Here is a 12,035-nt window from a genome sequence, read left to right on the forward strand (position 1 = left end):
AAAGGGTTAAAATGAATAACTCCTCCCGCAAATCCCAAGGGATTTAGCCCCCCCCCCCCTGGCAGGATGGTGGAGTTTGCCCGGCACCTGTGAGATTTTATATATATATATGGAGTCCTTTCCTTCGTCCTCCCCAGGCAGTTTCCAAGGCCGTGCTTTTTAAACCAGCTTTCCCTCCATGTGAGCAACGCCGTCTCGCCACTTGAAAGAGTTTTGTGAGTGGAAACAAAGTGACAGTTTCGCCCATACGAACCCGTGGCGATTTCACGGAGCGCCCCCCGCTCAGCCCAAGTGCTCTGCCAAACGACGCTGGTGAGCTCTGCAGCCCTCCCCAGGTACCCAGAGCTAACGCCTGGGTCTCCTCTCCTACTCCCTATTGCCACCGGTTAGATCGCAGCAGAGGCAGCGCCCTCCGGTCTCGGGGTAGCCCCTTAGCTCTCCCCACCCTACACATGCTCACCGCGGGACACACCAGGGGCTTTGGACTTTCTTTGGCTGCATCCACTGGCGGACGGCGCAGGGGGAGGCTGCCTGGCCAGGAACCAGCCGCGTAGGAGCTAAGATCACCCAAGGCGAAAGCTGCTTTCATCCGTTTGCGTTGGTCAGAACCGGGGGCCCTCCTGTGTGAAATGAGCGCTCCAAAGAGCCCAAAGCCAGGACGTTGAAAAGGGGCCTCCCCTGTCCTCAGCTCACCCATCAGAGGGGGCTGGTGAAAGGTCCAGGGGCCTATGAAGAGGTGGGGAGAAGTTCGGAGCTATGAGCCCCTGACCATGAATTTTAGGGCATGGAGGTGGACTATGTAGCTTATCCATCGTGTCTGTTATGTATACTCTAGTATAGCGTTCGTGGCAGGCTTTGCCTTTCCCAAGCTACAAGAACACAAGACTCGTTTCTGGGATGATGAAAACGGAGACTATACTTTGCTACAGAGACCCGGTCTCTGGGAAATATCCACTAAGGGCAGGGGGCGTAATGGATAGTTTTTACGCAGCGCTGCAGTTGTACAGATGTTTAACAAGCTGCCTTACTACACAATTAAGTACATGCTTTGGGGGTGTGCAGACTGTGTTGTGCGTCTGATCTGCCAGACAACGAAGTACACGGCCAGCAAATGTTTGCTGGAGTGGTTTATGAAAAGGTCAATTGGTGGCGATAGACCGGGGCTCCTGTGAGTTTTGCTTAAGGAAGGCCCGTAGGTCTGGCTCCTGTGTTGACGCCGCTGCATGGTCTTCTTTACAGGCATTGATGCGCTCTCTTGTTAAGTCATATCCACTAAATTAAAGCGCTAAAAGCCTTTATTGTAGATGAAAATCATTCTCCCTCCTCATCATATTTCTTAATATAATCCATAGGCCACTCTTTATTTTTCTTCCATGATCTGCTTTTAGAGCTCTCAAAAGTAATATCAAACCTTCACCTTCTCTTTGCTTAAAGCAGAATTCTTTGTAGCAATCCTGCAACCGAAAAAAAATATTGTGAACTACTACTCTAGTCTGATACCTTTTTAAAAATAGCAACACAGGACATTTTTTGGAGGAGATCCTGAACTCCCTTGCATTTCCAAAACTCCCATTGGTCCAGGATGAGGATGGAGCCCATAATTGCAAAATAGCCGATTGCACTTGCTGCAAATACAGGGCATCGGCCCCTGGGTAATTCCTTAATCTAGTATTTTCCAATTACTGTGTAATTAAATTATGCCTACCTAATTTCCTCTGTTTTAATTCACCTCTTAAAATGAGCTGTTTGCCGTTACTGTGCTCTGTTACCCTCAGAGATCTGGCCCAGAGAGAGCTGGATTTATGCGGGTGAAGCGATTTCCATCTACTTACAAGGCCACATCCAACTGGCTTTACTAACTTCTGTTCCTTTCATTGACTTTTCATTTGGACCGCTGGCAGGAATTAGATACCCAAGATTTGACCAATAGACCTTAAAACAACGTACACACTTCCAGACAAAAGGTGATTGAGTATATAGGTGGGATGCTTTATGCCTATATTTATCCATGGCCACGTTCTAAATCTTAAAAACGATATTGTATGATGAGAAGTTAGCACTAAGTTTCCCACCAGCATCACTCTCATTTAAGGAGGATTGTGCGACTCTTTAGAGTGCAACAATTTGTCAGTGTCCCCAAAATATTTCCTATTTTCAGAATTGCTCCAGGGGCAGAGTAGAAAAATGCCCTTTGTCCTGAATCAAATCTCAGGCTGACCCGGGATTTCTAAAAGTATTCAGAGTGATTCAGTCTGCATGCACATTCCATTAACACCAACCAAAACGTCCATAGCAGATGCCCTGGGTTTATGTCATCTGGGTCATTTTTAGGTTACGTTGATGCAAAGGAGAAGGAGTAAAAGAAATCGGGTGCTTTGTTTGTGTTTTATTATTCAAAACGATCTAGAATAAATTTAAAATGAATTTAAAATACATATGAATGAATTTAAAAAGCGCACGGTACGTGTTGTTGCTGGCAGGTTCCTTAAGAGGGCTCAGTCGGAAGAAGCAGCTATAGAGCAGGAGCTAAACCACCATCCATCTAAGTACCGATACAGTTTCTGATTTCTGGTCCCTACCGATCATCCTTGTGAAGAAGGTTGGGGGACTGCTGGTCATCCCCTAGTGTTCTGTGAATCAACGACGTTGGGCTTAAGAATTAATCACGGGGGGGGGGGGAGTTCATTCTGCAGCCTAGCATGAGCCTGGAGGATGGAGTTATAAGGAGGGATTTTCAAAGCTGCTCGAAGGAATATGAAACCCTATTCCCATCGAAAATCTCATCCCATAAGCAAAGACGTTCTCTTGTTTATTTGTAAAACATAAAGGATCTACTCCTTCTCTTTTACAGTGAAGTCAAGGGGAAGCCACTGGCTCCAACAGGTGCAGGAGCGAGCATTATGTTTTAGGCTATATTTTTAAATACGTTAGACAGCGCAATCTGAAAATGACGCGCTGCGATTACTTCATCAAACAGGCGTTGAGTGCACAGGTTACAGAGATGCAGTTTATTCACTAATTATAGCAATGTTTGCATACACCCTCTTTAGGTGTACTCCAGTATTAAAGTGCATTGAAATACAACATATCTCAGTTACTTGAACCAGTGACTAGTCTGCCAGAGATTCACAAGCTACGCGTTATGTTTAGCACACTCCGACCTAATTTCCCCCCTCTAGTTGTAAAGCTACTATTGAAAACAGACCCTGCAGTGACAAACTCACAGACTCGAGGAGATTCCTAGGTCAATTCTCTGCTCGCCTTTAACCTAGCGTTCTCGGAGCCATGCAAGGAGAGTTCAGCTGGGAATGGGACTTACCTCTCGCCCATTTGCTGTCTTAGTTTGATACACACTTTACCATAGTTTGTATTTTGATTTTCAAAATCTGATCACCTTTAGATGCCAACTCGTGTTAATGGAGCAAGGAAACCATATAATTGGTCAAATATGAACCACATATTTTTCTTGAGGGACCACACTTACGTTCTAGGGACTTTTATTGAGTTACGTTTTACTAGTCCTAAAACATTTAGCGTTATGCACTTAAAAGATACAGATCATAGGTATTACAGCCACCGAAAATATTTTAGTCAGTGAATGTTCAATGTAGCAGGTAGAGATGAACTTAGCACGTCTTTGAGACTGAGCTGGGAACAGACTCTTCAGCCATAAAATGCACTTAACAGTCTATTTAATAGCGGCGAGGTCCTTGAAAATGCAATATCCATGCTAATCTTGCCTTTTTCTAAATCAGAAATGAAAAATAGGTCAGTAAGGTAGAGCCTTCTCCGTTCATTTAAAATGTGACATTTAGTCTATTTAAATAACTAAGTAAACTTTATTAATTCAAGATTTGGTAAGCAAGCTGAGGAAGGAGGCACTCCGCAACTTTATTAAGATCACAGAATGTCCTTGAACTCAAGGTTTAATAACATCCCTCCTTACTTCAGATGGGAAAAGCCAATTCACCCTCTCCTCTCAATTAAGCAATGAAATGGCTGCCCCCACACACTCTTTAACTCAACCATGCCCTTTTAACCAATTTATTAATGATTATTTTTGTTATTGTTGTGATTCGTATTACAATGGTTGTTATTATAGCACGATGCCTATCATGATACAGATTTAAAAAGAGAAATAAGAGAAATAATAAAAGTCAAGATGCAAAATAAGTGACTGAACCGCTCTATTTAAAAGGAAACAATCAGAGTGACGGGTTTCAACGTTCCAGCTTTTTGACTGAACTTGCACTTACTTCTTCTGCAAATTTACCAAACACGTGAGCCATAAAGACAGGTACATACAGTTTTGAGAGTATTGAGGTTCCAGTAAAAAAGTCCAACTGAAAAAAAGTCTCTAAAGTGTGTTTTCCCACTGCCTCCTGCATCCCAGCTCAGTTCAGGAACTAAATCCTTACATGATCTGAAAAAGGCAACTTTCTAGAGCTGCAACTTCTTCCAAGTCTCTTCCTTTCCTATCTGTTCCCGGAAGGAGTTTCCCCCCGTTCTAATTACATGCCATTCTAGAGTTATGGAACACAGTAACGATATTCGTGTTTCGATTATGCAGCAAGTTTACTTCAGTCGTAACTGCTGTAATTAAAACGGCCAGCAAACTCATTCAAACGTCACGAGGATGTGAAAAGGGTTAATAGAAACCCATCTTCCTGATCGTTATTCGTTTCTCTCTCCTAGAAAGGACCAAAATCCGCTTGTCTACTGCTCCATTTTTACACCGTGTCCTTAATGCCTTTCCCAGTCATTGATCTGGTCAAAGTCACTGCAGAAATACTAGTGACAGGGACTCGATTTCAGGCAACGTGGCCAATATAAGTATTTAGAAAGCATTCAATAAAAACCTTTCCCGGGGAAGTGAATGATTTAACCTCGCCACAAAGGCAGCTAAGCTAATTGAACCAATGCACTCGAACTTACACAATATAGTCTAACAGGGCCCTAAGAATTCTCTGCCAAATGTACATTTGAAAATAGAATGCCTCCAAATGATGAGAAGTTAGGGAATAATATTAATAGTCTAAAGGACATAGATGTATTGCTTTTGCTGTTGAATTAAGAAGTTAGTAACTCAGGTACTATGAAGAAAGCATATGATTGGTGGGTTTGCTTAACATTGTCCTGCTTGTCATTTTACATAAGGAATAACAATCAGTTACTTAATTGTGGGTAGGTCTACACTGCATGGCTATTTTGGGATACTGGAGGTATCCCTAAATAGCTACCCCGCATCTATACAAACTGCCCATTATTTTGAATTTTTTTTTAATAACAGGTGTGCTATTTCGCCATCCTGGTAAGCCTCGTTGCATCTGTGGAGATGCACCAAATTTCAAAATAAGCGATTTCAAAATAGATTTGAGATAAGACACACCATTTGCGTGGTGCAAATTGTGTATCTTATTTCAAGTTTAGAGTGCTGTATAGATGCACCCAGTGACATAACCATAAAGAAAACAGAAGAAAAAAAACACAGCAAAGGAGCCACAGCTGGCTAGCTGGCTAGCTAGATTAAAATAGTGCTCTGGCCTAACTACAGTGTGGATGCTCTCATGCGCTTTGAGGTGTGGATGTGCTTTTGCGTAAGAAGTTTTTGCGCAATAATTCTTCTGCAAAAGACTTCTTCTGCAAAAACCCTGCAGTGTAAACATAGCCATAGAGAGCATCCACACTGCCAAAGCACATAGAAAAAGCTATCTGCTTTTTCGAAAGATAGCTTCCACACTGAATGGACGCTATCTCACATTTTAACTGTGATTACTATGGACCGAGTCACCACCAGGATACCAGTGCTTTTTCCTCTTTCCTTTTCTTTCAGAAGAACTCCCTCTTCCCTGTCTTCCCCATCTACACACACCTTTTTCTGAAACAGCTCTTTTGGGAAAAGGCTTCTTCCCTGTAGAAAGAGGTTTGCCAATGTTGGAAAAACCTCTCTCTTCTTTTGATTTTTTTCTTGAAAGAACACAATTACAATGTGGACGTAAGTGAAGTTTTTTCAGAAAAATGGCCGTTTTTCCGAAAAAACTCTATAATGTAGACATAGCCTAACTCTTCACATCAACTCACAATAATTTTTAAAAGGGGACTACAAGTTAAATAGCAATTGTTGTTAGTGTTCTTTATACATCCACATCTAATACCATTCTAATTCTAATTTATTTGAACTTGTAACCAATACATTTTTGAGTTTGAATTTGTTATAGATACATTTGTTTAGAACCCCATAAGACATTCTCTTGGTTCATCTCTTGCACAACTGATTATTGAATTAAGTAACCATTATGAGTCCATAAAGTTAGCTGGTTTCTTAGTGCTCATTGTAAAAATCTGATGCTCTGATAATGTCATGATGTCCTTGTTCTACTATCTTCAACTAGATATAGGGATCCAAAGCTGCTCATTGATCTCAAGGGTTAGAAACCCATAAGTGTTTGATATTATCATGTGTACAAGATCTTATATTTTTAGTCTTCTGAAACTTTAAGAATACACTGAGTGGGATGATAAGCAAAGAGCAGAAATGGCTTCAAATGGTTAAACAACTACCATGTGGTGATATGTTTGTTGCCGAATTGGTTTATACTCAGAAGATGCAGGATACTGGCACTTGTATCCTATCCTATATATTAATTAGAAAATACTTTTGAGAAGTAGCCAAAAGACATTTCTGCTGACATACAAGACTAGACTAGACAAAATACTATTGTCATATCTTTAAAATTTTCCAACTTTTGCTTTTTTAACCAATCCTCTCTAATTTTTTGGGCAGGTTTCCCACCAGTTCTATTGATTTTTAGTAAGAATAATAACAACAACGTATATGATAGTCAATGTTCCCTCTAATTTTTTTCAATGCACGTGCAAAATAAATTTTTTTATATGCACTGAGGCATGTGTGGATGTGTACCACTAGTAGGAACACATGTTGCTGGTTGTGGGAACTCTGTTAATCAGCTGGATGGTTACCCAAATGCTCAATTTACAGGGAACACTGATTATAGTGCCATTCAAAGGCCTTATTTCGGTGTGGGGTTTCATTGACTTGGGCACAGTACAAAGCGTACAAATCCTGCTCCAGAGACCTTCCAAAAGACATAATATAGCTACAGGGTACAGGTTTGGGAAGCAAAGTATAACCAAATGAATATGGTGAAGAATTAGCATAGCTTGTTAGTGACATGATTTTTTTTTATCTGAATGTTGTTTTTTTAATTGGCAGTAGAGGTAAGTGAGGAAAGGCAGGAATGAAGAGATTAGTGAGAATAGGGAAATGTCCTACATCAGTGGTCTCCAGCCTTTTTATGCACAAGATCACTTTTTCAATTTAAGTGCAATCCAGGATATACCTCAAACCCAAACACTCTTGCCCTACCCCTTCTCTGAAACCCTTCCCGTGCCTCACCCCTTCTCCAAGACATCACCTTTTTCACTTCCTTCCCCTCCTTTCTCCACTGTTAGGGTATGTCTACACTACCACCCTAGTTCGAACTAGGGTGGTAATGTAGTCAACCGGAGTTGCAAATGAAGCCCGGGATTTGAATTTCCCAGGCTTCATTTGTATGTTGCCGGGCGCCGCCATTTTTAAATGTCCGCTAGTTCGGACTCCATGCCCGCGGCTACACTTTGGCCTCCCCCCCTTTTCTTTTTCTCAACAGAATTTTTTGCCAGTGGTTTTTTTTTTTTTTGGTCGGGGGGGATGGTGTTCGGTATTTTTTGTTAAACTATCTGGCAACCCTAGTCCCTTCCCCTCCTCTGGTGGTGGACTCGGGGTTGGAAACACCTGTTGTCATCCACCCTGGAGTTCCAGCCCATGAAGAGGAGGATGCAGCCAGCATGGTGACCACCATCACCCTGGAGCCAGTACCCCATGGTCTGGATGTAACCCAGGCATCCTCTGATGCTGGGAAGGAATCATCAGGTGAGTGATCTTAGTTTTCTCATACACACAGGGTGGGGGTGGCGGGCTCTGAGGGGCTGTGGTGCAGTCGTTGCTTGGCCTTCTTGGCCTGGCTGTTGCACTGCAGTCCATTCACATGGATGCATGTACAGAGCCAATCTGTGCCACACAGCCCCAGGAGGCAGCACCGGAGCACCCCTGGACTCCTGCTCATAGGCTCTGGGGAGGCCGTCCACACTTCTGACCCCCCAGGGTGGGGGGATGCCCTCCTACCACAAGCCACTGCAGGAAGGAGGATGGGGACAAGGACACACCCACGCACGCACATACACTCTGAAGTGCCGCACATAGCACACGGGCATGCCTGCAAGCTCAGGCAGCACCCGCTCCCAGGGAAAGTGCTGCCAGGTGCAGGTGTGTGTGTGGCACTGATGGAGGCAGCTCGAGGCCCCTCTCCCACGCATTGGATCCCAGTGTGGCTGGCCATTTCCCTTGTCTGCTTCTCTGTGGGACATAGGATGGGAAGCATGGTCCCCTGGGGATGTCAGGGCCCCGTATGACAGGGCCTACTGTACAGACCACACATGGCCTTTCTCCCAGGACATCACCTTCCTCAGACCCAGGAAACGTTGCTCTCAGCTCATGGATGAGGACTAGGCTTCATGGACAGTGTCTCTAGGGATGACTGATCATCTCTCTTTATTGTCCCCAGACAGACCAGTTTTGACAGTTGGGCAACCTACAGCCCCTGAGCCAGCCGCCTGACCATAGGGGAACCGCAGGCGCCGGAGGGTCCAGGAGGACCTCATGAGGGAGCATGTTTCCTTCCTCCAGGACATGCAGCAGACGCTGGCCTAGAAGGTCTGGGACGACACGCAGCGATGGACACAGATGTGGAATGAGCTGCTTAGCAGGAACACAACATGTGTGCGACTGTCCAGGATCTCCTGACTCACCCGGAGCCAGCTCCTGCTCTTACCCCAGTCCCAGTCCCTGCTCCTGCTGCCCCTCCCATGCCTGACCCCGCTCCAGCCCCCCCTCCTGCCTATCCCCCATCCTCCCCAGATCCCCCCACCTCCGAGGTCGCGGATGTCCCCGCACACAAGGCAGAGGAAGCACCCAAGCCATGTGCCACTCTCAGCCCCAGCCCTGAGCCTCTCCACCCCGCTCCAAGATTCCCAGCCCCCTTCCCCTCCCCATTTCCAGGTTCTCAGCCCCCTTCTTCCCAGTTACTTCTATCCCAAATAAATCACCACAAAGCCCTGAGGAGAGTCACTGAGGGTCCTTGTGGGAAACTCTCCCTCAGAGCCTCCCGGATGTGCATCCCTGCCTGATGGGCCTGCCGAATGGCAGCTGTGTGCGGCTGCTCAAAGGCCCTTCCCTCCTGGCCAGCCTCTGCCCCACCACCCTAGAAGGAGGGCCTCCCTCTTCCTCTCCACAATGTTGTGAAGCACACAACATTCTGACACCATCTGGGGGATGTTCTGCTCCCCCACATCCAGGAAGTTCAGTAGGCACCTGAACCTCACCTTCAAATGGCCAAAGGCACATTCAGCCTTCATGTGGGCCCTCGCCAGGCAGCCACTGAAGAGGTTCTTGGTCTGGTCCAGGTGGCCAGTGTATGGCTTCATCAGCCACAGCATGAGGGAGTAATCTACGTTCTCCATGATGCACAGTGGCATTTCCATGTCCTCAACACTGATGCACATGGGGAAGAAAGTGCCGGCCTCCAGCTTGTAGTAGAGGCTGGAGTTGCAGAAGACGCGGGCGTCCTGCACTTTCCCAACCAGCCTATGAAGATGTCCATAAACTGGCCACAGTGGTCGACCAGGGCCATCGAGAAGTATCCCTTCCAGTTGATGTACTGCGCTACCTGATGGTTGGGTAGCCTGGATAGGGATGTGTGTGTTGTCAATAGTCCCCCCGCAGTTGGGGAAGCCCCCAGCAGCAAATACGGTGATGATGGCATCCAAGTCACTCAGGGTATGTCTACACTACCCCACTAGTTCGAACTAGCGGGGTAATGTAGGCATACCGCAATTGCAAATGAAGCCTGGGATTTGAATTTCCCAGGCTTCATTTGCATAAGCGGGGCGCTGCCATTTTTAAATCCCCGCTCGTTCGAACCCCGTGCTGCGTGGCTACACGAGGCACGGGGTTCGAACGAACGGGGATTTAAAAATGGCGGCGCCCTGCGTATGCAAATGAAGCCCGGGAAATTCAAATCCCGGGCTTCATTTGCAATTGCGGTATGCCTACATTATCCCGCTAGTTCGAACTAGCGGGGTAGTGTAGACATACCCTCGGTCAGATGACCGTGCACAGCAGGATGGTGTTGATGGCCATCACCACCTGCAGAAGGAGACAAACAAAGAAACAAAACAGAGAATCAAAAGGGGGGCCTTGAGCCCTCCCTTCCCCCCATAAACACCCCAGAAGCCACCCCCCTATGAAGCCTGTCCCCTGCTCAGGGCTGTTTGAGTGCAGGACTGTAGAACCCCCCCGGGGATGGTGTTCTCCCCGCCACCTCCATCCCACCCCCTGCAACACCTTCTTTCCCGAGGGTCTCCTTTCCAGTATTCCGCCCCTTCCAGGGACTTCAGCCCGAGAGCACCATACGTGCATGACAAGAGCCCTGACGGTTGACTTCCCCATGCTGAATTGATTGCCCACAGACCGGTAACTGTCTGGCGTGGAGAGCTTCCAGATGGCGATGGCGACCCACTTCTCCAAAGGGATGGCAGGTCACAGCTTCGTCTCCTGTCGCCTGAGGGCAGGGGCGAGCCAGGCACACAGCTCCAGGAATGTCTCCTTCCTCATGCAGAAGTTTTGGAGCCACCATGGGTCGTCCCACTTCTCCATCACTAGCTGGTCCCACCAGTCAGAACTGGTGTCCAGCCGCCAGAAGCATCACTTCACAGTAGGGTGCAGTTGCAAGTGCAGTGCTTCTGCACACATGCAGAGGTTCTCCACAGTCAGCTCAGGGTTGAGTTCATGCAGGGCCATGAGGGCAGCCTGCAGAAATTGCTGCCGAAACTGCAGCATGGCAGTGTGGGGCTGTCACATGCTCAGAGGCAGCCACGGCTCCATAGCAGGGAGTGCTGTGGTGTCCTGAAGCAGGGCAACAAAAGCACACCATGAAAATGCTTTGCTGTCCTTCAGAGAGGTAAGCAAGTAAGCAGAAGAACTTGAGAAACCACTTTCTGGGGGGGGCCCTTTAAGCACCTGTATCAGATAGCCTCAGGTAGCAGCTCCAGGAAGCAACTACTGACCTGACACCCTACCTGAACTGGTTCCAGGTGGCCTTAAATGCGAGATAGCATCCAATTAGTGTGGACGATATCTTCCAGAAAAGCTTATTCCAAAAGACACTTGCAGTGTAGACATACCCTTATAAATGTTCTTGAAAAAAGGCTGAACAGGAACTAATCCAAAACTGACTTAAAGAATTACAATGGGATTTCACAAAACTGGGTGATTGGGCAACAGAAGGGCAGATGGAATTCAGTGTGGGTAAGTACAAAGTAATGCACATGGAAACATATAGTCCTAACAATAGATACGAAATAGTTGTACCACTCGAGACAGAGATATTGGAATCATTGTGAACAGTTTCCTGAAAACATCTGCTCAATGTGCAGTGGCAGTCTAAAAACTAAAAAAGCTAAGAAAACACTGGGAATCATTAGGAAATGAATAGATAATAAGACAAAATACCATATTGCCTCTATAGGAAGTCATGGTATGCCCACATCTTGAATACAATATGCAGATCTGATCTTCCCATCTACAAAGATATATTGGATTTGGAAAAGGTACAGAAAGGGCCACATAAATGATTATGGGTAAGGAACAGCTTCCATATGAGGAAAGATTAACAAGACTGGGACTTTTCAGCTTGGAAAAGAAATGACTAAAGGGTGGGGGGATATATTAGAGGTCTAGAAATCATGAATGGTATGGAAAAATAGAATAAGGAAATGTTATTAATTCCTTTATTAACATAACACAAGAAGCTGACCCAATTCAATTTATAGGCAGCAGATTTAAAAGAAACCAACACATTATTTCTTCACAGTCAACTTGTGGAACTCTTTGCCAGGGATGGTGGAAAGGCCCAGAC

This window comes from Pelodiscus sinensis, chromosome 9 (assembly GCF_052426305.1).
Source record: "Pelodiscus sinensis isolate ZL-2025 chromosome 9, ASM5242630v1, whole genome shotgun sequence".
In the NCBI taxonomy this organism is placed as follows: Eukaryota; Metazoa; Chordata; order Testudines; family Trionychidae; genus Pelodiscus; species Pelodiscus sinensis.